Source organism: Capra hircus, chromosome 9, assembly GCF_001704415.2.
Source record: "Capra hircus breed San Clemente chromosome 9, ASM170441v1, whole genome shotgun sequence".
Lineage (NCBI taxonomy): Eukaryota > Metazoa > Chordata > Mammalia > Artiodactyla > Bovidae > Capra > Capra hircus.
The window spans coordinates 78,873,589-78,900,528 of record NC_030816.1 but is presented as its reverse complement, the minus strand read 5'-3'; the positions used below and the strand labels follow the sequence as shown (position 1 = coordinate 78,900,528).

Below are 26,940 nucleotides of genomic sequence, written 5' to 3'. Positions count from 1 at the left end.
CAAGAAGGCAGTGAGTGCTAAGAGCTACTTCAGAGGAAAAGTAGGACCTCTGGGAGCCACTGGATATAGAAAACCAGAGGAAAAGAGGAAAGAATGTGGTCTCTGGGTTTTCCAGTCTGGGAGGGGGTAGCCCTATCTCTATCCCATGGGAGATAAGGGTTATTCTACAGGAGGTTCAGAGATGCTCAGGGACCACAGGAATGATGGATTTCCTCCAAATAGGAAAGAGAAACGGCCAGAGAGAGGAAAGGAAAGTGGGGATCTCAGGGCCACAGAGGTCAAGAGAAAAGAGACTTCGGAGGAGGGCAGGGTGGGTAGCATTACCAGGGAGGTCAAGTGGAACGACCCCCAGAAATGCCTTGTGGAACTCCACGAGGAGGTCATTGAAGACTTTTTAAAAAGTGACTTCAGAAGAGGGGAGAGGATGCAAGCTAGACTGTAGGGGGTTAAGAAGGGACAGATGGAGAGGAAATGAAGGCATCAGGTTTTCTTTAGCTTTTAACTATTAAAATGTGTCACAGTCAGAACCACAGGGGGTGGGAGGTAAGCTTTTCCCTTCATCTCCAACCCCAGAGGAATTCCCTGTAACTAGTTAAATGGTGTTAAGTGTTAACTGGATCTGGAGCGGGTGGGCCATGGGGTGGGGGGCAGGGCAGATGGTAAGTCAACAGTAAAGTGGTCAGTCTTGTCCCAGAACCTTCCAGACAGCTCTGCCTTTGTGTGTGAGTTTGTGTAAGGGGACAGAACACAAGACAAAGCCAGACGGGATATACCTATCTCAAACTCAAATGCTGATTAGAAGTCAAGAAATTTCCTGCAAATTTTGTACCTTATTTGATAGTTGAATGTCAGAACATCTGACATCAATGGTGGGAGGAGGTTGGAGTTCATTCAGGTATCTCAGCCACCAGCAACAACTGGACACCCGGGAGATGCCATCACAGTGATCTGGCTTTGTCCAGGTCGTAACACTGTTTACAACCACTTCACAAGTGTGCAGGTGAATTCAGAGTTACGTGTGAGAACTAAATAATGCTTACAAAAGTCTTTGGGATCCACAGGTGAAAGGGGCTGTTTGAGTGCAGAGCGTTATCACTAACGATGGTGCACACTTGATGAATCAGATCATCCCAGAGTGTAAACCATGTCCTGGGAATAAATTCACTAACTCTAAAAGCTGCTTTAAGCATTTTAGGTGAAAGCAATAATTATTGATAACTCTTCAGCAGGCTGTCTTTCCAACTCTAGAATTATCTTACTAGCTCACGTCCTGGGATGTGTGTGGACCTCATGCAGAATTTCAACATCTGTTTTTATAGAATCACTGACCTGTTTTATAGAATCAACCTCTCAGGGCTGGAGGGGTCCAGCCCCTTTTGCTCATTAAAATGCCCCCTGTGATATCTACAAAAATAGTGGCCTGCTCATGCTCAGTTTCTCCAGCCTGACACTTGTTATTCGCTATTCTCTCTTATTTTGGCTAGAAATAGTTTTAAAAGTCTTTTCTATTAATACCAGCTTTTGCATCTTTGCAAGTCAAAGCTCATTTAAGGCTTCTGCTGTCCTAAATCTCTTCTCACGTTCACCCTTGGTTATTCATCCTTCTCTTTCTATGTTTTTGTACATCTTTCAGAAATCTGATCTCGCTGGAGAGTCCCTGAATTTTCAGCAAAAATGACTTAAAAGTAAAACTGTTAAATGGACATGAAGTGGTGAGTGTAGGTATGGAGATGTGTGTGCAGGGACCACGGGATCATGGAGAGGCCTGCCGCCCACTATGGAGGTGGGGGTGGGGGTCCCGGAAAGGCTGCCCAGAAGGGCTGATCCCTGTCTTGCAATGCAGTCAGGGGAGGAGGAGGCTGGAGATAATGTCAGACAGAGAACAGCCAAGAGCAAAGACACAGACCCACCAGGTCTAGGAGTGAGCAAGGGGCATCGCGAGATGAGGATGGGGGTGGATATCAGGCCACAGAACCTTGGAAGCCAGGCAGGGGGGCTGAGTTTAATCAGACAGAGGGCTGCTCAGAGCAGTGACAGGGTTCGACATGCATTTAATTTTAGGTGGAAAGTGGCAAAATTAGATAGGGCATGGAGACTGAGCAGAAGGTTAACATAATCAGCCAAACAGGAGCAAAAAATGGAGAGCAAATGAGTCAGAAAAAGACCGCTTCTGACACCAGCTCCTTTTTTTTCTTTACATAAGAACTAACGTGCCACCACCCTGGTGCCCTGTGGAAGCTGACTCTGTTCATTTTGAAAACAACAAAGGTAATGGAGTCCTTTTTGACATTTCTGGTGAGGAGCTTAACCTTTCAAGCTGAGTCACTTATTATCTGATTTTCGTTTGCATCAGAGCCTTGGTGGGGAGTACCTGGGAGGGTAGTATTGCGAAGAAACAAAAGAGAAGCTCTGTATTAGGGAGCTGGTGGCACAGGACTTCGCTGCCACACTAACTTCTCCACACTGAGCATTTTACTTCTAGATATCTGAAAAAATCCTGACTTCCATACCAATGCAGCAAAGGCGTTCCTAACCGCCCTGCTACCTTCAGGGAAGCCTGCTTGTTAAGAACTGGGGAAGATGGGCAAGTACCAGCTGGTAGCAAAAGAAACTCACTACTGACCTTCTTAAATTTAAACCAGAAGAGGAAAGACTTCATATCCTGCTAGACTTCGAAGCTCCATTATCTTCCGAGTCATTCTGTCCTAGAAGAAAACAGCAAGTGGCTCATTACATTACTCATGCGTGAATGATCAATTCACAACACATTAAATGAAGAGGTTACATCTCATGGGCCAAGTAACGTACAATTTAGAACAAACTATTACTGTAGTGATGCATACAAAAGCCTGATTTTTGAAGTTCTATCTCTGAAGAAATCAGATGATCTGACTTCATTTTGGTGATCAGGTCAGCTAAGCAGCATTCGGCATTTCTGAGAGTGGCAAGCAACAATTATTGAGAGAAAAGGTTGCAGGCACTGTGTCTGATTCAGACTCTGCAGCTGAGAAAAGGGAAATGTTATCTCCCTGTTGATTAATATGACCCAGTGAATGTAAAATGGATTTGAAAGCCCATATTTGTAATCAGAGGATTTTGGGAATGGAGCAGGGTCTCCTTTCATAGATGAAGAAATAAGATCCAGAGAGGCTGCCCCACTCACAATCGAGTGGCCAGTTACTGCGGATCAAACCAGAAGTTCTTCTATCAGAGCTCTTTCGGCTACATCAGACATTATTTAGGCATAGTCTTTCTAATACAATAGTTCTTATGAAGACCTCTGAGTTACAAAATACTCTAAATTTCACGTTGATTTTAAACGCATAGTCTTTTTAAATGTGGAAGTCATTTTCATTTTTGCCACAAAGCTCTAATAATGAGCTCGTCCCACTCTTTATGAAGAAATGAGTCCCACTAGGATATAGCAAGGGATTCCCAGGTGGCATTAGTGTTAAAGGACCCACCTGCCAATGCAGGAGACATAAGAGATACGGGTTTGATCCCTGGGTTGGGAAAATCCCCTGAAGGAGGGCAGTGCAACCCACTCCAGTATTCTTGCCTGGAGAATTCAATGGACAGAGGAGCCTTGGGGGGGGGGGGGGGCTACAGTCCATAGGGTCGCAAAGAGTTGGACATGACTGAAGCGACTGAGTACGCACGCACAGGGGATGGCAAAACCAACTCACCCCTGTGACTGTTCCCTATTTCCAGCCAAGGCCTGGCCTGTGCTAAACCCCAAAAGAAACTGTGCTCCCTGAAGGCTATCTGTCCCTGGCTTCATGGCATCTTGGAAAATCTCAGCATGCCCAAGTGGCTGAAGGCCTTAGGCTAAAGGAATTCAAACATCTCATTATACTTAAAGTGCAGCACAGTTCCGATAGTCCGTTAAAGAGAGAGCCAGTTCTAGAAAGTCAGAGAGAAGCAAGTGTTAACTGAGCGTCTGTTGGTACTAGGCCCTGTGTTCCGCGCTTTAAATATATGCTCTCATTCTGTTCTCACAACTGCCCCCCAGGTATGCCTGGGCACCTCTCCATTTCACAGATTTTACAAATGAGGCTGAGCTCTTTGGTGCAACTAATATTAACCTGAGCATCTGCTACCTGCCAGGCACCAAGGTGGATGCTCAGTATGCAAAGGAGAAAGGGACAAGCTTCGCCTTCTGCCCACAGGGAGGTCGGAATCTGGCAGGGATGGGGCCGGGGGTGTCAGGCACATTAACCAGAACTATGTGGTTCCAACAGCAACGTGTGACCCAAACAGACAGAATCATGAAACCAGTTTAATGGGTCTTGATCAGCACTCAGAATAAATAGATAGGGGCTTCCCTGGGGGTCCAGTGGTTAAGAATCAGCCGGCCAATGCAGGGGACCCAGATTCGATCCCTGGTCTGGGAAGATCCCACGTGCAGAGGAGCAACGAAGTCTGTACACCACACCTGCAGAGCCCACACTCTCGAGTCTGTGCTAACAAGAGAAGCCCGAACACCGCAATGAAGAGTAGCGCCCACTCGTTACAACCAGAGAAAGCCCACATACAGCAACAAAGACCCAGCACAGACAAAAACAAACAGCATAGAAGAGAATAGCACAGAATGGAAGATATCAGAGAGCGTGCAGTCAAGGTAAGGCAACTTGCATGGATATATGTCTCTATCTCTGTATCAATCATATACATAGACACACATCTTTGTGTGCTGGTTTGCAATGGAAAATACATTTTCTTTTGCAGGTGATGGTGAGAGGAAATGTGAAAGCTCTCAAGTTCTAGAGCAAAGTGACAAGTGCTCTATTAGAAGGCTATACAGAATGGTAAGTGTGAACAAGAGGGAGTGTCTGCCCGCAGATTAATTTTCGCTTAGTGCCAGAGTTCGCTGGGGACAATTTTGGTTCCTCATGAAAGACACATCTCTTAAGGATGGGATGTGCACAGCTAATGCTCAGAGCTAGGAAGAGCTTGAGAAGGGGTGGTGTGAATTTTCCAGGACTAGAGAGGAAAACAGAGTGGGGTCCCCCTCTTGCATAGTCTGGAAAAGAAGATGGCACCCATGGAGACACAAAAGGCCCAATAACACCAACAGAGGCAGAAGAGGGGATTAAACCTCAAGGAAATGGAACCCAAACCTAGCCTGAATTGCTAGAACTGTGGGAACTGCTGGGAGGTCTCTTAACCCCCACCATCCCACTGTAATCTTCTCAAGAATAGTGCCTCCTTTGGGACGACAGGTTACTGTGACCTTTCTGATCAGGATAAAACAGTGACTCGATTTTCTTTCCTTTTAATACAGTTTCCTTCAGCTGTATCGTAGATACTGTGCTTACAGGTCCAGGATTTGTGGCAATCCACCAGATGGCCACATGGTATCTGAGTACAGACTCAAGGCAAGAGAAAAATGATCTTCCTGTAGAGGAACCTGAGTGACTCATACTGTAAAGCTCTCTCATGTGGGTTTAAGTGACGATGCAGTAAGACAGCTCAGGACGGCAGTTAAATTCTCAGTGTCATCCTGGTGCCATATGGTTTTTACATATATATATTTTTTAAGAAGCAATACCATGAGATTATGTCAAGATTAATTATCCATTATTTAACTCATATTTTTCATGGTACAGACTTATGTGATGATTTTAAGAATTGGCTACTATACAAAATAAACAGCTCCAGAAATGTATAGAAAGATAATGACTAGATGTTTATAATTTATGTTTTTTCACTCAACACCTATGACTTTAACAAGTTTCTCTTCACTACCGGCTGAGGAGAGAACACTAGCAGACGATGAAAGCAGAAGAGATACTTTGTGTGGGATGGTTTTATTCTATAAAAAGACAGATAGTTCATGAGAAAGAGCATCTCATGAACTAAAAGTTAGTCTGCAAGTATTTGCCATTTTAGTTATTATTACCAAAGCTAATAAACTATTATCAGGTAAAAATGCAAAATATTAGTACCCACAAGTAAATGAAATTATATTTGATGAACCCCGAGAGTACGTGTTTTTTCCACACCTTTTTATTTTTTACACCAAAGACTCAGATTTAACTAACATTTTCCAGAAACAAGATTCCAGAATCAAGATTAATAATAAGGTAGAGAGTTTAATAAATACTCATTTTTCATAACAAAAGTGTGGATGGGCTGTGAGAATCAGGTGCAGAACTGTTGCCGTGCCAGCATTCCATGGTGGCAGAACGAGAACAGAAAGGCAGATCCCGTCACACCAGAGCCCTCGCACTTTAACTTCCAAGCTTGCTCGTGATTTTGGTTCGGGGCTTTTCTTACACAGCCATAGCCGTTTTTCTATTCTTTGCCTAGAATAGAGATAATCATATGTGACGTAGGGCTTCCCTGGTGGCTCAGCTGGTAAAGAATCTGCCTGCAATGCGGGAGACCTGGGTTCGATCCCTGGGTTGGGAAGATCCCCTGGAGTAGGGAAAGGCTACCCACTCCAGTATTCTGGCCTGGAGAATTCCATGGACAGTCCATGGGGTCGCAAAGAGTGGGACACAACCGAGTGACTTTCACTTTCGCTGTGTGATGTAATGATTATATAAGCACATGCATGCATGCTAAGTCACTTCAGTTGTGTCCGACTCTTTGCGACCCTCTGGACTGTAGCCCACCAGGCTCCTCTGTCCATGTGATTCTTCAGGCAAAAATACTGGAGTGGGTTGCCATGCTGTCCTCCAGGGGATCTTCCTGACCCAGGGATCAAACCTGCTTTTCTTATGTCTCCTGCATTGGCAGGTGGGTTCTTTACCACTAGCACCACCTGGAATCCTGTATATAAGCACACATCACAAGATCAATGGTATGAGAGAACGAAAAGCTCCCCTTGTACATTAGCCAGATAACCTCAACCTTTCAACCGCTAGTATAGATTCAAATGCAACTTTCTGGCTTCTTAGCATTTTAAATTATGTCTGTTTTTAGGTTTTACCACATTTCAATTAAAATTAGGTATTACCACTGTGTTTGAAAAAAAAACACACAAATCTCAAAATCATAGCTTACACAAGGTAATTGAATGTGTTGCTAGTAGAATTTGGCTTAAATACTTTAAAGTCCTACTTAAAGGTCGTTCAATAGATAAATTATAAGGAGTTAAAGGAAGCATCTGCAGTTTTTAAAAAATTAAAAGGTACTTTAAATATTTCTAAACAGGCAAGATCAAATTTTTGGATTTAGAAAAGGCAAAGGAACCAGAGGTCAAATTGCCAACATCAACTGGATCATCAAAAAAGCCAAAGACTTCAAGAAAAACATCTATTTCTGCTTTATTGACTACACCAAAGCCTTTGACTGTGTGGATCACAACAACTGTGGAAAATTCTGAAAGGGATGGGAATACCAGACTACCTGACCTGCCTCCTGAGAAATCTGTATGCAGGTCAGGAAGCAACAGTTAGAACTGTTGGACATGGGACAACAAACTGGTTCCAAATCAGGAAAGGAGTACGTCAAGGCTGTATATTGTTACCCTGCTTATTTAACTTATATGCAGAGTACATCATGAGAAATGCCAGGCTGGGTGAAGCACAAGCTGGAATCAAGATTGCCGGGAGAAATATCAATAACCTCAGATATGCAGATGATACCATCCTTATGGCAGAAAGTGAAGAAGACCTAAAGAGCCTCTTCAAGAGAGTGAAAGAGGAGAGTGAAAAAGTTGGCTTAAAACTCAACATTCAGAAAACTAAGATCATGGCATCCAGTCCCATCACTTAATGGCAAATAAATGGGGAAACAATGGAACAGTGTCAGACTTTATTTAGGGGGGCTCCAAAATCACTGCAGATGGTGACTGCAGTCATGAAATTAAAAGACTCTTGCTCCTTGGAAGAAAAGCTATGACCAACCTAGATAGCATATTAAAAAGCAGAGACATTACCAAAAAAGGTCCATCTAATCAAAGGTATGGTTTTCCCAGTAGTCATATATGGATGTGAGAGTTGGACCATAAAGAAAGCTGAGTGCCAAAGAACTGATGTTTTTGAACTGTGGTGTTGTAGAAGACTCTTGAGAGTCCCTTGGACTGCAAGGAGATCCAAACCATCTATCCTAAAGGAAATCAGTCCTGAATATTCATTGAAAGGACTGATGCTGAAGCTGAAGCTCCAATATTTTGGCCACCAGAAGCAAAGAGCTGACTGACTCACTGGAAAAGACTCTGATGATGGGAAAGATGAAGGCAGGAGGAGAAGGGGCCGATGGAGGATGAGATGGTTGGATGGTATCACTGTCGCGATGGACATGAGTTTGAGTAGGCTCTGGCAGTTGTTGATGGACAGGGAAGCCTGGCATGTTGCAGTCCATGGGGTTGCAAAGAGTCGGACACAACTGAGCAACTGAACTGAACTGAAACAGGCAAGATCAAATTTTTGAATCTAGAGATGCACAATTGAGTGATACAACTATTAAAAGTTAAACACAGGGACTTCCCTGGTGGTCCAGGGGTTAAGAATCTGCCTGCCAATGCAGGATACATGGGTTAAATCCCTAGTATGGGAATATCCCACATACCATGGAGCAACTAAGCCCATGTGCCACAACTTACTGAAGCCTGCACTCTAGAGCTTGTGCTCCTAAATAAGAGAAGCCACCACAGTGAGAAGCCCAAACACTGCAGCTAGAGAGTAGCCCCTTCTTGCTCCAACTAGAGAAAGCTCGTGTGCAGCAAGAAGACCCAGAGCAGCAAAAAAACCAACTTATTTATATAAATAATTTTAATATAAAATTTTATATAATACATAATATTTTATATAATAATTTTATATAAAATAATTTTAAAAAGTTAAACACACAGCCTGCTCCCAGGGGGCAGGCCAGGGCCATGTTCCTGAAACTCACATTTTCAGTGCGCACCATGGCTGGAGGTACCAGCAGGGGAGACGTGGGAGCCAGTCTAGGCCAACATGTGGCCTTCGGAGCGCATAGAGCACTCTCGGTGGAGGTGGGCAGGGTTGGAAAGTGCCCAGCAGATGGAGCCAGCTGTGTTCAAGGCTTTGTACTCCTCTGAGAAGCCAAAGCCGGAAGACAAGAATCTCATTTTCTTCTGTAGGATGGGCAGGCGGGGCTTACAGGCCATGCAGTTGACCTGGAACCCTGGATACAAAGGGGCTCAGAACTATGAAGGGGCCTATAGAGAATGGTTCCAGAAAGAAGGTTGGGTAGAAGATGGCTTACTGAATGTTGCCTCCTCCCAGCCCATGGCTGCCTTAACTAAGAGTGATGAAGGGGCTGACTTGTTGGGTTGAGGAGCTTCATATAGCGTTGGGCACCAAAAGCAACAAAGAAAGAGCATTTAATTAAAAAAATAAAGTTAGACACAGGAAAGCAGTCACCACAGAAATTCAGAAGAGAGGTTTCCTGGGGGAGAAGAGGGTCTGAGATGGGACTGCAGGGGGCAGGAGTCAAGTTTTTGACTTCAGTAATTCATTAAACCATCCACTTGTCTTGTGCTGGCTTTCTGTATCTGTGGAAGTCTTTCTTTTTCTTTTTAAAGTGATTTTCATGAAGCGTGCATTGGCTTGAAATAGGGAACTAACTAACAATAAACAGTCTTTTCCAGGTCTAGTAGGACAAGAAGAATGAAAATTTAAGCCTATAGTCCCTCAGACACAAAAGGCCGAGTTTTGAGGGGCTCTGGTGCAGTGTGTGCTGTGTCAGTCACTGAGTGGTCTTAGGTTCTTTGTGCCTCTTTCTAAGAATGTGTCCAGGGACTTCCTGGTGGTCCAGTGGTTAAGAATCTGCCTGCCAATGCAGGGGACATGCGTTCAATCCCTGGTCTGGGAAGATTCCACATGCCAAGGGGCAGCTAAGTCCGAGAGCTACGGCTCCTGAAGCCCGTGCACCCTGGAGCTTGAGCTCAGCAACACAAGAAGCTCCTGCAGGGAGAAGCCTACTCACCGCAACTAGGGAGCAGTCCCCATTCACTGCCACCAGAGAAACCCTGCACGCAGCAACAGGGACCCAGTGCTGCCAAAAATAAACAAATACAATGTTTTAAAAGATATATATAAAAAAGGAATGTGTTCAAAATGATTGTGATGGCAAATAAGTCTCATCAGTTGTGCCAACAGCTGGAGGTTTTATGAGCTTTGGAACAAAATTTTAAAATTTACGTGATCCAAAAACTGCACAAATTCTTCAGCTTTATTTCTTGCTTTCAGGTTTTAATCAAGTTGAGAGCAGCTCCAAATCACCCCCACCCCCAACAGGAATAGTCAAGATAAGCCCCAAGTAAATTCTAGCAAACAACCACCTTGGGTCGGCAGTCCGGTTTCCTGCCGAACACCTGGGGCTGGGCTCCTTGCCAAGGGCCTCTACCTTGCCCGCCGGCCTGGCTCCGCGAGCGAGGAAAACGCTCACTGCAGAGGACACGAGCCTGCGGACCTCCCCTCCCACTTCTCCAGGCTCTCACTTCACTCCTTTTTCTGTCGCTGAATAAAATCCCTCTCCCTTTTCTGTTTATTTGCACAGAGGGCTGTTTCACCTAGGAGCACAAAGAGTGGGGTGAAAGCCACAACCACGTGGCCGAGAATGATTTCCAATCACAATAAACACGCCCAAAGAGGGAAGAAGATGGGAAGCGATCTGCTTCCTTTCTAACATTCTTTAAAATAAATGCTGGGCCCTGGAGGAGGCAGCCTGACATGTTTCCATTAGATGAATAAGTGTGGGGAAGCAGGCACCGCTGTACACCCTACCTGCGCTTGCGCAGGCCCCGGTCTAGAACTCAGTTTGACAACTGGGTCCCAAGGGCCCGAGCATCTGGAGATTGTGTACGACACGGTCGTCTGGGCTGCTTTCCGGAAGCCCTAGGCGGTCTGTCCTGTAAGAGGATGCTCTTCTTTGACATGTTCTACAGAGCCTCCCACTTCCCTCAAACTGAGTCTTGGCCGCTGAGAACCGCTGTGATGGTTTAGAAACCCCAGCCATGGCAAGCCAGGTCACAGCGGAGACAAGCCTAACCTACAGTCTGGTCTGTCACCGTTGGAAGCTATTTCCCCTGAAGCATGTCAGCAAAATCCACACCAATTTTAAAGCAACATTGGATTGTTGTGAAAGAATATAAAGGACTGTACTTTCTTCATCTGCTTCCATGAGTTTATCCCTTCTAAAGGCTGAATCCACGTGTCACGCTGCATCATTCATTATGAACAAGATTCAGAAACACTGAGCACCATGGAGTGGGACATATCACAAACGAGGAGGCTTTAAAACATCACCACATATGAACAGCTGGATTTTCCCACTGCTGTCAGAAGGCAAGATAAGAACATAGCTTAAGTCCTTTACAAGGAGAAAAACTTCTCTCACTTAACACACATCTAACTAATGACCCAGCTCTAGAAGGGCCTCCATCAGATGATTCAACCTTGCAAGTCTATCAAATTTCCATCTTAAACTTCTTCGTTTGCGGCTAAAAACAGTCTCTGAATCTGTTGAGTTGAAGGCCAAGACGGACATGACAGTAGCTTTGCAGGGTGACCTACTGCTATTATTGGTGCTGCTTCCTTGATTTGTGCAGTACACAACCTGTGAGACCACACATGGCAGCCCTGATTATATTTATGACATCAGAACACACTCTTCACTTGTGTATTTGCATCTTATGTGTGTTACAAAACCAATATGTATATTACATATGCTATATAAATTAGTTCCTTCTCTCCAGTGTCTATGTAAATCTTATTGGTTAGTCAACTCTTAATTTCATTATTCTAAACCGATATCAATAAGCTAATTACATTTAGTGCCCAAGTATTAGGATATTCTTTTCCTTTTCACGTTTGAGTCTAAATCCACTTGAAAGTCAGATTTAGTTTGTCTTAAGTCAACAGCGATCTTCAATTTTCCCCCCTCCCTTTCCACTGGTCACCAAAAATTGGGGTTAGCTGTCGATGCTACCTTATAAATATCTCTCAAGTTTCCACCCTCCCAAACCTTCTAATATTTCCTCCAGATCATTACAGCAGTTTTATAACTGGCCTTCCAACATCCAGTCTCTCTCAATGAGTCTGTCACATTATAGTCAGAATTACTTCGTCAAACACAGATAGATTTAGATCATTCTTGTTTAATGGCTCTATATCCCCAAGAGGTAGAGTCTAAACAAATTACTGTGATATATGACCAGCTCCTCAGCTTAGGCTAAAATAACTTCCAATATCATCCAATATCCATTCAATGAAAATTCATGGGGCCCTTTTAAAAACACTGTCAGATTCAGGAAGACTGAAGAAAGTCAGTAAATCTACAGTCATATCAGCACAGAAGTACCCAACCTTGTCTGAAGAAAGTCAGTAAAACCTAATCCCTGATCTCCAAGCGCAGACACTTGGGCAGGAGACACAGACATATATATAATTATAATCAACCATTGTGATGGCAATTTGATCCCAATCTGGTGCAACAGTCTCATATCCAGTGAATTCCCACTCACCCATTTTTCCTGTATTTTGACCACGGTGAACTTTTTGTTTAGAAATGCGCCACGTTTTTGATACCTGCATATCTTTAGCTGCAGAGCTTGGAATGCCCTCACTGAGTCTTTACCAAGTGAACCCCTATTCATCCTTCAAGACCCTGCCCAACATGCCCTCCATAAAGCCTTCCCTGATACTCCTAGGCATAACTGTTAGGGTTTTTCTTAGGGCTGTCTCTTCTTAGTTTATAACTCAACTCTAGCAAAGTATTACATTGAATAAGCTGCAATCATCATTTAAATGTCTGTGCTTCCTACTACATTGATGGCAGCCCCTATATTTCAAGGAGTTGTGGCTTTCCTAGCTCCTCCTCTACCACTGGGCACACAAATAGATCAGGAACTAAATGCAGAGTGGCAAAGGGTCCACCAGAGAATATCAGCCCCCAGAATGAAGGGCCTGAGCCAGACCCCACCTAAAGAGGTCATCCGCTCTGTGTTGCCCAAGCCCCTGTCTCACTCCTATGAGCTCGTCCACTTCCTAGTGTGGGGGGCGGGGGGTGGTTTCTTTGTGGTTGAGCTCATCTAAGGCCACCAAGGGCTCTGGTCTCAACAGGGGATGGAGTGGGGTAGCAACGGGGAAAGGACTGCATCCCTCTAGCAACAAGGTTGATTCTTTGGGCTGCCGAGCGCAGTAAAGATCCCCTGCAGCTAACCCTAGTATTTATGCTTCCTCTGATTTTGGTAACTAAGAATGGAAGCGACTTCCAGATGCAGTAAACTTTATCTGGGGATCCAATATTTTAAGGCCACTGAAGTAAACATCAAAGAAGAAATGAGGACTCAGTATTTGAAATTAAGTACAAATGACCTTCCTTCTTCCCTCTCCCCTTTCTTCCTAAACGTGGAGAAACTAACTTATATGACCGTACTGATACTACAGATGTCGCTTCTGTATATCTGAACGCATTATTAAACGGTCCATTAACAAAGTCCATTTCAACGAAGTGAAATTAATCAATTTTAGAGTCATTCACTTGGTCTTCATTTATCCCACAGAAGAGGGTAAGATGTGAAAGGTGCCCTCAAGAAATTCACAGTCTAGAGGTCAAGTCTCATTCACTGGTAGTCCTGCCTTTTCTCCCCAGAGTGAGACATTTCAATTCGCAGATAGTTATTACCAAAGAACTTTAATTAGCTAATTAATTAATTAGCTCACAACTCCCTCTAGGCTAAAATCAGTGACTTTCCCAAGAAAAGTTACTGAACCAAAGCCCAAAGAGTAGAAAACTAGAACTTGAGTGTGTATGTCTACAGATTAGTGTCTGTACACAAATATTCACAGATACAAAGGAAGGGGCTGAAGCGTGACACAACCTTTTCCCATGGCTGCCGTGGCTACCATTCTGATCAGCCCAGGGGCTGGGGGCACATGGAAATCGCTGCTGCTCGCAAGGCCGAAAGCAGTGCTGGGAGGTGTGGTTTCCTCTCGAATAATAGGGATCCCGAAGTCCATCCCCCTCTCCCCATGACCTGGGGGTTCCCTTCATTCTGCCTCCTTCTTCATGGATATTATAGGAGAAGACCTTTCCATGCCTGATCCAGGCCTCACCCTGCTCCTATAATAGGTTTGTTAGGGAATCACTGACCAAAACCGCTTGCCTTGGCCAGGCACAATGATACCCCCACGCACGAGTTGTCTCACAACAGGACGTCCCGATAAGGAACAAGGTGTTGCCACTGAAAACTAACCAGGAGAATTCAGGAGGAGCCAAGAGCGGGGGGAGATGTCAGCCCATAGTATTGTCCTACCAACGTCCCAGCATCCTTTGCGCTGGAATCCATCTTGGCTGAACAAGGTCTGCACCACCAGGAAGGACCCGAAGACCAAACAGATCAAGCAGATGACTGGCCAGAGACAACCTGAAAACTAACCCCGTCATCATAAAACCTGAGACAGCGAGCCGCGTGGCAGAGCAGTTCTCCGGGGTTCCCTTACCCCGCTTCTCTCCGCCCAGTGCCCCTTCCCAATAAAGCCTTTTGCTCTGTCAGCACATGTGTCTCCTCAGACAATCCATTTCCTAGTGTTAGACAAAAGCCCACTCGTGGGCCCTTGAAGGGGGCCCCCAGTCTTGTAACAGGTTCGATTCCTGGTACTCCCATCTCACCAGCAAAGACACAGAATACGGGTTTGCCCATTCTTGGAATGGTCTGATATCACCCCAGAGGCTCCCAGAAAGTCAGGGGTCGTTTTTAGCCCTGTTACACTGACTCCATCTGCTCTCCTCAGGGACGGCCAGCAGCCCTGTGGACAGGGTCTGCGAGGGGCCGGGATTTGGGTCCTGAAACCTCAGTAAGTTGGTTTCGCAGGGTGGGGTGAGGCGGGGGGTGCACAGGGTGTATCTTCATTTCAGAAAAGAGAAGCTGGGATTCAGAGCGGCTTACCCAAAAGATATTCAGTAAGTCCAAGCTCTTCTGGTAAGTTCTGAGGAAAACCAAAGCTAGGCTGTTCAAGTTTGAGGAAAGCACATTCCAAACCCCGTGGTTTTCTCCTCTGCACAGCCAAGGCCTGGCTCGAGCAAAATTTGCCCCCTGTTTCTTTTCCTGAATGAGGTAAACAGCACCCCTTTTGAATTTGCTATGTCAAATTGACTTCAGAGAAACAAAGAACACAGCCCATGAAAGTACCATTAGGAAAAAAGGAAAAAAAAGTTTCAAAACTACTGATCTCTGCCGTATCCAACCCCAGAGTCTTTCAAGTTGAAGGTGATGTTTGCCCAGACAGCAATTTCTTTTTGCAGAGACAAACCCTGTCCCGGGGCAGGAAGAATGTGAGTAACAAGGCACAAGCATTAGTGTTAAGTCCCTGCTTCAAAAGGAATATAATCACCATTCTGTAAATTCTCTCCTTGCAGATGAACCGGGTCCCCAGCTTGAAGAAGAGTCACGTCCTGTCCCCAAGACTGTCCCAGACCACACACTCCTCCTACCGTCCCGGCGGCCGTTTGCATACGTTCTAACCTAAACCGGGGCCATTTATAAAAGGGCTTGTGTTTAACTTTATTCAGTTCCAGTGCTTTCTTCCAGCTACCCAATCTGTACGTAATTAAAATCATATTGCGGCAAACGCTGAATGGTATGAAAAGTTTTACCATATGTATACAATTGACTAGCTGTAGCATTTGGCATGTCTGCAGTGATCCCATTAAGAGGGGCGAGCCTGGCTTATTTTGGAGTATACATTATATGTTTTGGATCGGTCCTGTTTTCTGCTTCTACGAAGACTGTCTGTGATGCTTAACCCTTTGCCGACGGTCACCACAATGTGCTCCTGCATTTCAACAGTGAGGACCACTGCACCCTGGCTCAAAAATGGTTTGGCTTCTGGAGGTAGGCTCCTTTGAAACTGTTCTGTTTTCTGAACCCAAATTAGCTTTCTCTGTCTTGACAACAAAGGCTCAGCAGATACCATCAAAGCCTCCAGGATCGGGTGGAACTGAAGGGAGAAAATGCAGACGGAATCATTGCTTCCCAATCCTAAAGGCAGAGGGCACTCCTTAAAGCTTGAAAGAGGTAATTTTAGGACAAAAAGAGGAAGTACTGTGCTACTGTAGATAATAAAAATATGAAACTTGTGTCCCGAGAGATAGTAGATAAAATATAAAGGGATTCAAGAAGGAGCCAGCAAAGGTCATGCTGACAGATCCACCTTTGAAGAACATTCCAGACATCCTGAGACTGAGACCAGAGAAGGAAAACATATCTTTCCACCTTATCACATGGCCCACTCCACCTACCCTCCTGTACAACAATGAAAAGCTTTGAGGCCTTTGTCAAAGAAGAATTCTAGTTGGCTTTGAGTCTCTGGATCACTATACTCAGACTCCATGTAATTTGTAGTTAATATAGCTGTAAAGTTGCAATTTTGCTTTAAGACAGTCTTCAATATAGATTTCAGAATGAATTAAAGTCTCTCTTAACATGTGACATGAAGAAACACATGTTCTTAATCTGTGGGTTTAAAATTGTTTTAGAATTACATCAATGAGACAGGGCCTCAAAAGAAGAATCAGGTCACCAACCCTCAAACACTAGAGTGTAAGAGCAGTGTCGGATAAGACTGCTTTCCAGAATGTCTTACAACAAATCAGGTGTTAACATCCTTTGAAAAGAGATCTTCAGCTGGAGCGAGAAGAAAAAAAAAGGAGCTTTGGAATCCAGTGAGTGTTAGTTTGATGCTGGAGGCAGAAGTCCCGCTAAACCAGGATGAAGTCAGAGGTACCCAGGGCCACCAGGAAAAGGAGGGGGTAAGAAATGTCCTTAAGTCATTAGCTGGTCAAGTTCCCAAAGGAAAGTATAGTGAAGTTGACTGCTCAGTCATGTCTGACTCTGTGATCCCATGAACTGTAGCCTACCAGGCTCCTCTGTCCATGGGATCTTCCAGGCAAGAATACTGGAGTGGGTTGCCATTTCCTTCTCCAGGGGATCTTCCCAACCCAGGGATCGAACCTGAGTCTCCCACATTGCAGGCACATGCTTTACCGTCTGAGTCACCAGGGAAGCCCTAACCAGAGACCAAATCCTGGGTTCTCAGTACCAAATGCAAACCCACAGAATGTTAAGATTAGAAAACTGCAGAATAAATGTGGAGAATATATCCTTTTGCCGGTGGGGGAGGGGGAGCTGCTCTATGTGGCTTGCAGAATCTTGGTTCCTATACCAGGGATTGAACCCAGACCCCTGTCGTGGAAGCATGGAGTCCCAGTTACTGGATGGCCAGGGAAGTCCTAAGAATTCATCCCTTTAAACAGGAAGGTGATCGGAAGGCTACTGTGAAATATTTAAAGATAGTTTTGGAGACAAAAATTTCACATTTAAAGCTTGGTGACACTAAGACGTTAACTTAAAAGATATATGCACCCCTCAATGTTCATAGCAGCATTATTTACAGTGGCCAAGATACAGAAGAAACCTAAGTGTCCATCAACAGATGACTCAATAAAGAAGCTGCGGTGTACACACACACACACACACACACACACACACACACACACACACACACACACACAATGGGATATTACTCAGTCACAAAAAAGGATGACACTTTACCATTTGCAACAACATGGATGGATTTGGAGCACACTGTATGAAGCAAATTAAGACAGAGACAGACAAATAAGAAATAATACCCCTTATATGCAGAATCTGAGAAGTAAAACAAGCTAATGAATATAACAAAATAGACTCACAGACATAAAGAACAAGCCAGTGGTTACTAGTAGCGAGAGGGAAGGGAGGGGACAGATACGGACAGGGGGTTAGGAGGTACAAACTACTATGTATAAAATGAATAAGCTACAAGGATGTATGATACAGCATAGGGAATACAGGCAATGTTTTATAGTAACTATAAACGGAATATAACCCTTAAAAATTGTGAATCACTATGTTTTGGGCCTGAAACTTATATAGTATTGCAAATCAACTATCTATACTTCAATTTTTTAAATGATGATAAAGTCAAATGAAGCTTGGTTACGTGATAAATAGTGAAAAACACAATAGCTGATCTGCCAAGTAAATAAAGGAAAGCAAAGTAGGACGTAGCATAGTAGGAATAACGGCCTGCTGCTGCTGCTGCTGCTGCTAAGTGGCCTCAGTTGTGTCCGACTCTGTGCAACCCCATAGACTGCAGTCCACCAGGCTCCCCGGTCCCTGGGATTTTCCAGGCAAGAACACTGCAGTGGGTTGCCATTTCCTTCTCCAATGCATGAAAGTGAAAAGTGAAAGTGAAGTCGCTCAGTCATTTCTGACTCTTAGTGACCCCATGGACTGCAGCCCACCAGGCTCCTCCGTCCATGGGATTTTCCAGGCAAGAGTACTGGAGTGGGGTGCCATTGCCTTCTCTGATAATGGCCTGAAATTAGGGCAAAGAAAAATCAGCAAGGAGAAGGGATAACTAAGTGGACAGATTATAATGAAAACTTGTAAATCAGGCTTGTCTGACCATCCATGAGGCCTCTCACTGTATCAGCCTCTCCCGTGTACATCCCACACCCTCCCATCTAGAGACAAGGAGACAGACTCAGAAGGGAATTGCATGCCCAAGGGCACTGGATTATATTAACAACTGGTGACCTACTTGACTCTAGTCCTGTGCTCTTTTTCCATTAAAATGCTCAAAGGAAAAAGCACAAGGAGTTTGTCACCTTTTTCCCCTTTCCTACATCTATTACATAAAAATAAATGGACTCCAAATGTCTTGCTCCTCTTTGGAAGATGCAATTAAACCAGTAGAAGAAAAGTAACTAGTTTAGATGATTTGTCAGAATATTTCTGAAACAATACCATTAACCACCCCATCCTACCCCCTTTATCTAAACGACAATAAAAGTTAGGGGGAAATGGTAGAGCCTTTTAAGAGACTGGAGTGAAAAGCCTTTCTCTCATGTTCGGTTTCTTTCACTAAAGACAAAATGGAAAAAAAAATGCCATTTTCTATTTGGGGACCCACCACCGGGACCAACCAGGACTGAAGGAGCACTCAAAAGGCTTTCTTTGGCATCAGGTAGAGTTACTAAGCCATCAGAGGAAACCAGATAGAAGGCACAATGCATGGAAAACGTACTGTACAAAAGAAACGCATATTGCAGTCACCACAATCTTGATTCTAAAAATAAAAGAACTGACTTGGGAACCCAAGCGTCTCAGGGCTAAGGGATTGAATGATTCATAGACTAGGCTGAATACTCAGTCTTATCTCTTTTCCATGGATTAATCCCTAATGTCTTTCTGACTTTTTTTCCTGCTCTGGGTGAGACTGTACATAACGTGTGTTATTGGTCTATAGATGAAAACCCACTGGAAACCAGTTCCCTATTCATTGAACACATTTCAGGGCTACTTTCCTTTGCCCAACAAAGTTATTTTTTATTTATTGGACTCTAACTGCTTTACAGTGTTGCGTTGGCTTCCGCCGTACAACGAAGGGAATCAGCTCTATGTATACACCCATATCCCCTTCCTCTTGGTCCTCCCTTCCACCTCCACCCCCTCCCGCCCCTCTAGGTCATCCCAGAGCACTGAGCTGAGGTCCATGCCCTATACAGCAGCTGCCCACTTTTACACATGGTAATAATGGACACAGGTCAATGCCTCTCTCCCAGTTCGTCCCACCCTCCCCTTCCCACTCAGTGTCTACATATTCACTCTCTATGTCTGAGTCTCTATTCTCGCCCTGTAAACAGGTTCATCTGAACCATTTTTCTGACACAATTTTGATCTAGGATATTTTCTGCCTACCACCACACACGTGTACTTTCATTTGGCTTCTTAGTTCAACTTAAGGTTGAACGCACTTATTGCCACCATAGAGTTGGATGACCGATCTATTCTCTGTGTGTTAGTTGCTCAGTCGTCTCCGACTCTTTCTGACCCTATGAACTGTAGCTCACCAGGCTCTTCTGTCCATGGGGATTCTCCAGGCAAGAATACTGGAGTGGGTTGCTCTGCCCTTCTCCAGGGGATCTTCCTGACCCAGAAATCGACCCCTGGTCTCCTGTATTGGCAAGCAGATTCTTTACTGTCTAAGCCATCAGGAAGCTGCTGCTGCTGCTGCTGCTAAGTCGCTTCAGTCGTGTCCGACTCTGTACGACCCCATAGACAGCAGCCCAGCAGGCTACCTTGTCCCTGAGATTCTCCAGGCAAGAACACTGGAGTGGGTTGCCATTTCCTCCTCCAATGCATGAAAGTGGAAAATGAAAGTGAAGTCACTCAGTCGTGTCCAACTCTTAGCGACCCCATAGAACGCAGCCTACCAGGCTCCTCCAACCATGGGATTTTCCAGGCAAGAGTACTAGAGTGGGTTGCCATTGCCTTCTCTGATCAGGAAGCTAACTCCCCTTAATTTAGAAAATAAGGAAATAAAACTTAAGTTGAACTCAAGAAACTTAAATTCGAAATAAGAATTACTTTCAGACCAGTCCAGGGAATCTAGTACTTAAAACTACACATATCTTAAGTGATCCAGGAACACAAGATGCTTTAACCTAAATAACTCCTCTGTATTATCCTGACTGCATATCCACAGTTTTCAATCCTTTTTTTTTTTTTCTGCAGGCTGGGAAAACTGTTAGTTCCGATCACTGCAGGAAATTGAAATTTTCTCTTCTTAGGAGACGGCTAGGCTGAAAATTGGTAAGTGATAGGGTGAGACAGGGATCGGCCTGGAGCCCTGAGAGCAAGACTGCTCCTTGTCTTGCAATAATCCTATTAAGCAGCTCCCAGCACAACACAGTCTGGGCTTGAAGTGGCTGAAAGATAATGAATGAGCCTTTAAGTGTCACTTAGCTGTCGAGGTAAAACTCCAATGCCAAACTCATCAGCATAATCAAACATGGAACACGAGGACCCTTGATGGTGCCCGCTTCCCTGATAGCCTGGTATTGGAGCAGTTACAAAATGCTCCTTAGAGAAAAGGGGCCTCGCCTTATTTGGGCAGAAGTAATTTACTCTGTTCACGAGAAACACATCCTGTCTAGACTACAGGGTTGCTCTCCAGCGTACGAGTGATGAGGAAATCCTCGGGAGCCCACTTGCCAAGGTAAAGACCTCAGGTTCACACTCACAGCAATTACAATCCATCTCGAGACGTCCTCTGGGCAGCAGAGGGTGCAGAAACAGCTGCTTCTTCATTAGCTGAGAAAATTAAATAAAAACCTATCGTGAGCAGAGCACCCATCAGCTGACACCAGCTCAGTCCCTGGTGGATGGCCAATCTAGATGAATGGAAATGCTTTTTTGTTGAATTCTTCTACCAATTACTGAGAGAGATGCTAAGGCTGTAATTGCAGATATGTCTACTACTGCCTTAAATTCTGTCAATATTTGTTTCATATATCTTAAGCTCTATTACTAGACGTTTACAGATGTATGATCGTTATGTGTTCCTGGAGAATCCACCCGTTTATCTCAGGCAATATCCATCATCCTTAAATCTATTCTATCTTATATTAATATGGCCGCTCCAGATTTCTAAAGCATACTGCTTGTAAGACATACTAACGCCATCTTTTCACTTTTGATCTACTTATATTTCTAAAGGCAGCACATCCTTGGGTCTTTCTTTTCTCCATTTTAATAAGCTCTGCCTTTAAATTAGAGCATTTAGACCAGTCACATTTACTACTGATAACTGACGTGACAGGATTAAAGTCTGCTACTCTGATTTATTTCCTGTTGGTCCCATCTGGGTGTTTTTTTTTTTTTTTTAATTCCACTACTCCTCCTTTATTTTTTTTTTTTCTGGAATAATTGAATTTTTTTTTTTTAGATTTCCATTCTCATTTACTTTGTCTTTTAACTATGCCTCACTATATTTCCTTTGGAAGTGCTAATACAACTTTATAGAGAATAAAACCAAATGCCCTGATGGGACTTCCCCTGTGGTACAGTGGCTAAGATTCTACACTCCCAATCCAGGGGGCTCTGGTTCGATTCCTAGTCAGGGAAGTAGATCCCGCATGCTACAACTAAGACCCAGCAGAAACAAATAAATAAGAAAATACATAATTTTAAAATGCCCTGATGCCCTCTGACTCAGGATATCATATCAGTACATGAAACTACATTATCCGTTGCTGATGAGGGTTGAGAATTCTGCCCCCACCATCCCATCACCTCCAAGTCTTTATCAACAGGGAAAGACAATTCTCTGTTTTCTTAGATCCCTTCTAGTGCTATGATTCTACATTCTGAAAGATTGTGGAAGTTTTTAATTTCTCTTGATACAATTTTTATAAAATTTAATCTCTGGATCTTCATTGCCACCAACCTAGAAATTCTAACTCCTGAACTTAAGTTTTGTGTTTTTTGAGTCTCTTTCATGAATTTTCTCTCTATTTATACAGGATTGCAATCCATTCTCTGAAGATATGTTTTAAAAATTAAGCTTCAGGCCTGGGAAAACAATAAATCAAAGGCTTGCTAGGAGCGCCCTCTTGAGGTCGCCTTGATAAAGATGTTGAAAACTTTGCCTTTGTATGAATTGGTGGCAGTTTCAGCTTCAGGAGCTAATAAAATTAATCCAGAAGATATGTCAGCTAAATTATGGAAGCAAATATCTTATTATAGGTAATTCTATCTCCTAAAAGACCATATAACCTCTGGCAGAAAAATAAACACCGTGCCTTACTAAATGCATGCCCTAAATATAAAATACACTAGCAATCAGAAAGATAAACATGGTTCCAGAGTTCTGGTTTTAGTTGTTGGTTTTAGATATTATTCCTTATCTTGCGGAAAGGAAAGCTTTCTCCAGAGAGAGGGGTGCTGGGTGTGGATTTGGGTGCGTCTGCTGAGTCAGAGAGACCAGGGTACAGAGACTGACTTGGCTACTCAGCAGCTGTGTGAGTCTGGGGGAAGTTTCTAAAGCCATCTGTGTGGTACTGGAGAAGACTCTTGAGAGTCCCCTGGACAGCAAGGAGATCAAACCAGTCAGTCCTAAAGGAAATCAACCCTGAATTGGAAGGATTGATGCTGAAACTGAAGCTCCAATACTTTGGCCTTCTGATGTGAAGAGCAGAATCATTAGAAAAGACCCTGATGCTGGGAAAGATTGTGGGCAAAAGGAGAAGGGGGCGACGGAGGATGGGATGGTTGGATGGCATCACTGACTCAACGGACCTGAGTTTGAGTAAACTCCGGGAGACAGTGAAGGGTCTGCGAGTGCTGCAGTTCACAGGATCACAAAGAGTCGGACAGGACTTGGTGACTGGACAGCAACACCAAGCCGTCTGCAAAATGAGGCTGATGGAAGAATCCACCCCGGGAGGTGCGAAGGGAATGAAGCAGGGGGCAGCAGGAGGGCCCTTGGCACAGGGCGCAGTGCACAGGAAAGGCATGGGTGCGGAGCACCCCTGTTATCCACGTTTATAAGACCCTCAGGTGAAGGGCAGGATACCATTTAAAAACTCACCAGGATGCTTCTTGCATTCCTGGTTATTGCGCCTTTCCTATTTTAGCTAAGAAAAAAAGTATTTTTCCTAGGTTTTTTTAATCATTTGGGGCATGATCTGCTGAATTCAAACAATAATGACTGACTTTCTTTAAGGCAGTATACATAAGATTCTTGGACAGTCAGTTCAGTGGAAGAGTCAGTTAAGTCACTTGCCTGATTTTCATGGTTCAACTAAACCTATTGATTGACAAGGGCATTGTGCTGTATCTCCTCCTGAAGCTGCAGGGAACTTCCTGACATGATGCTGGAGATGGAGAAGGAACAGACTCTGTCTGCAATCTCTGGAGCTCCTTTCACTCCCTCCACCTCCCAACCTGGCATCAGAACAGAGGTCATGCATACTCTTCTGTAAATGTAGCCGCCAATGAAATACTCCTGGGAACTTACTCATCGGTTTCCTATTTATTTTTGTTTATTTTTCTGTTTTTGGTCTCCTCCTCTGCCCATATATATTCCAAAAGTAAACAAAGCTGGGAAGCTGGCAAGAACGTCCATAAGATCTGAACAGTCTCAGGAAAACGAGAAGGAAAAGATCTGGAGGTAATGATCTCCATTTCCAACAGAGTAAACGGAGCACGTGGGGGAAACATCATTGCTGGAGAAAGCCTGAGGGAGAAAACAAGATCCCTGAGTCAGGGAGGTCCAGGGGACAGTATAGACACAAATCTGTAAGCAGCCTGGCCTCCTTGTCCCCAAAGGACAGACCCCCTCACTGGGGGGCTCAGGGCCACAGCTCAGCAGTGCAGACAGGGGCAGTCAGGGCACCGTGAGCCCTAGGACAAGCACGGAACACTCAAGTAGAACCTCGATTTTATTTCAAGACCAAGGGCAGGGGCAGTCGGAGAGTCAGGTGGTTTGACACAGTACAAACCATGATTTGTGTAATTAATCAAAGCTACATGCCAGAATATGGTACAGAGTCGGCACGTTTCTATGGTAACCCAGGAGTTCTGTGATAAAACAACCTGTTTCAATGCCTGTGATGATCACTGCCGTGTCCTTGGCCCCCGGGGGATGCGGATTTACTTTTTCCCCTTTGCCATTAACTGGATGGGAAAGAACATGACGTCCTATCCTAAGAACATCTGGAAAAGGCCCTCCTCGCCGGTTGGGTTTTGTGAAACCTCTTTTTAAGCCGCCCGGCTGGCCTTGCAAAGTGCCTCCAAGTGGCAGTCTTCACTTGGGGACCAGGTGTACAAGGAAGATGCTCAGAACCTTCCGGCAGCACCAGATGGGGCCCATGTGGGCACCCTGACTCCCCTAGTATCCCTCTCTACAGAGCAGGCACCAATGCCTCTACCCTACCCCGGCTCCAGGGGTCCTGGGGAGCAGGGCCCAGGGGCAGACTGGGCTTCCTGCCTGGTGAAGGATGGGCTGGGACTGGGGGCAGGCTGTGCACTTTCCCACCTGCCTCCTGGGACCCAGGAAGGTCTGGGACGTTCCCCCTAAGCGACAACAGAAGCCACGCATCGCATTTCCCAATTTCCCCACTGTGACATCTTTTCAGGCCTTGACTGGTCCTCGAGGGAAAACTGAGACAGGAAGGTGATAAGCGGGCAGCTTTTAAAATCAGGGACACACACCTTAAAGCTGGCGGCTCTGGCTCTTGCTTCTGCGAGGTCACGGCCGCTTTGAGCCGTTTTCATTAGGATGGTTAGTGAACCTCGTGGAGATGTGCGTGGTCTCATGAGAAGGGGTGAGAGTGTGTGTGGACATGTGAAAGTGAAGGTGCTCAGTCGTGTCCGACTCTTTGCGACCCCAGGGACTGTAGCCTGCCAGGCTCCTCCGGCCATGGGATTTTTTCAGGCAAGAATACTGGAGTGGGTTGCCATTTCCTCCTCCAGGAGATCTTCCCAACCCGGGGATCGAACCCAGGTCTCCTGCACTGCAGGCAGACCCTTTACCATCTGAGCCGACACATGAGCATGTGTTAAAATGGACTGAATTTAAAAGCATCCCTCAGGAAACCTCAAGTTCTGTTTTTTAAAACATTAGCTTTCCATGATTGCAGCTCAGCTCCTGTGAAACCAGTAAATAGAATTACCCTCAATTTCTGGTTAAGAAGACAAGCACTGCTGAGCCCTAATATCAACCCTTGGTACACACAACCCTGCCGCCTCACCCCTGTCCTCTCCTGGCTTCTACAAGGGACCCAGCCTGTTCCTAGTGAAATAACAGCTCCCGAGTCATCACGATGCTCCCAGCACTATGCTGATGGCCTTATCTAACTTACCATATTTGAATAACCCTCCCACGAACTCCCACCCCTGCTTTTCATGCACAACACCCCTGACCAGTGGCCCCTCAGTGCTCCCCAGCTTTTCATCTCCCTGGCTCTCCAAGACCCCATACGGCCACCCCAGGGCCCCTTTGCTTAGATGGCTGCTTTTCCCATCTAGAAAAATGGCACCATGTCTATGCAGACAGATAGACGTCTGCCCCCCTACCCCCACCACACACTCTCATCCCCCGCCCACTAAGAAGTACTACTGAGGCTGTCTCTAAAAATACAGACTACCCCCTTCTCTCATTTCTCCTTTTCTCATCTTCCTGCAGTCTCCCTGACCTCAGGGAGAGCCTTGGGGCTGGTCTCCCAGCCAACATGCTGGGCCCTCTTCCATCTTTTCCTCGAAGGGCAGCTGAAGTGATTGTCAGTACTTTATCCTCCCTCTCACCCTGCCCCCTAAACTCTCTCCCTCGACTCTGACTTTCAACATTGCACTTGTAAAACTGAAATGATCTTAGCCACTTGTTCGTGGCTTTCTGTCTTAGAATGTGCAGACCACGCACATCGCTCATGCATCAGAACCTACGTCCTATGCGAGAAGCGTGCGTGTTTGTTCACGACTGTATCCCAGGGCCTTGATAAGTATTTGTTAAAGGTTGAACGGAGTTCCCTGATGGTTCAGACGGTGAAGAATCTACCTGCCAATACAGGAGACCAGGGATCGATTCCTGGATCCGGATAATCCCCTGGAAGAGGAAATGACAATCCACTGCAGTGCAAGAGCCTGGAGAATTCCATGAACAGAGGACCCCGGCGGGCTACACTCCATGGAGTCACAAAGAGTCGGACACGACTGGGCAACTAACACACACTCACACACACACACACACAAAGGGTGAATAATCCACCTGTTGGGTACTTGAATTTTGTCCTGCCCCTTCCCTCCTCCCCCCAGTAACTCATTTAACTCTCCACTTTTCAGCTCACTTGGTGTTAGTGAAACATTCCCCCGGTAGCCTTCCTGCCAGAGGAAGGAGATCAGACATCCCACTGGAGACCTTTGCTTCCTGTTCCCACCTCCCTGAGCAATGCCCTCAAGAACTGCTGTGTCTAAAGCTGAAGGTGGAATTCCTGGGCTACGTTTCTGTCTGCTCAAGGCTGCTTCAAGAGATGAGTTACCAGCAATCCTGAAATAGGAGGCCCCAGAATGATAAAGAGCTTCCTATGATTCATGGGGCTTGAACTTTCTTTTTTTTTTAAACCAATAGC

General features: G+C 45.0%; 1 protein-coding gene across 1 annotated transcript in view; it reads right to left on the bottom strand.

Annotated features, from left to right (window-relative positions):
* SCAF8 (SR-related CTD associated factor 8) overlaps positions 1-26,940 on the bottom strand; it is a 218,910-nt gene that overhangs the window by 22,661 nt on the left and 169,309 nt on the right. Inside the window, exon 21 of the transcript XR_001918557.1 lies at positions 2,624-2,705. The gene's annotated coding sequence lies outside the window, so the exon portion shown is untranslated. The remainder of the gene's footprint in view (positions 1-2,623; positions 2,706-26,940) is intronic.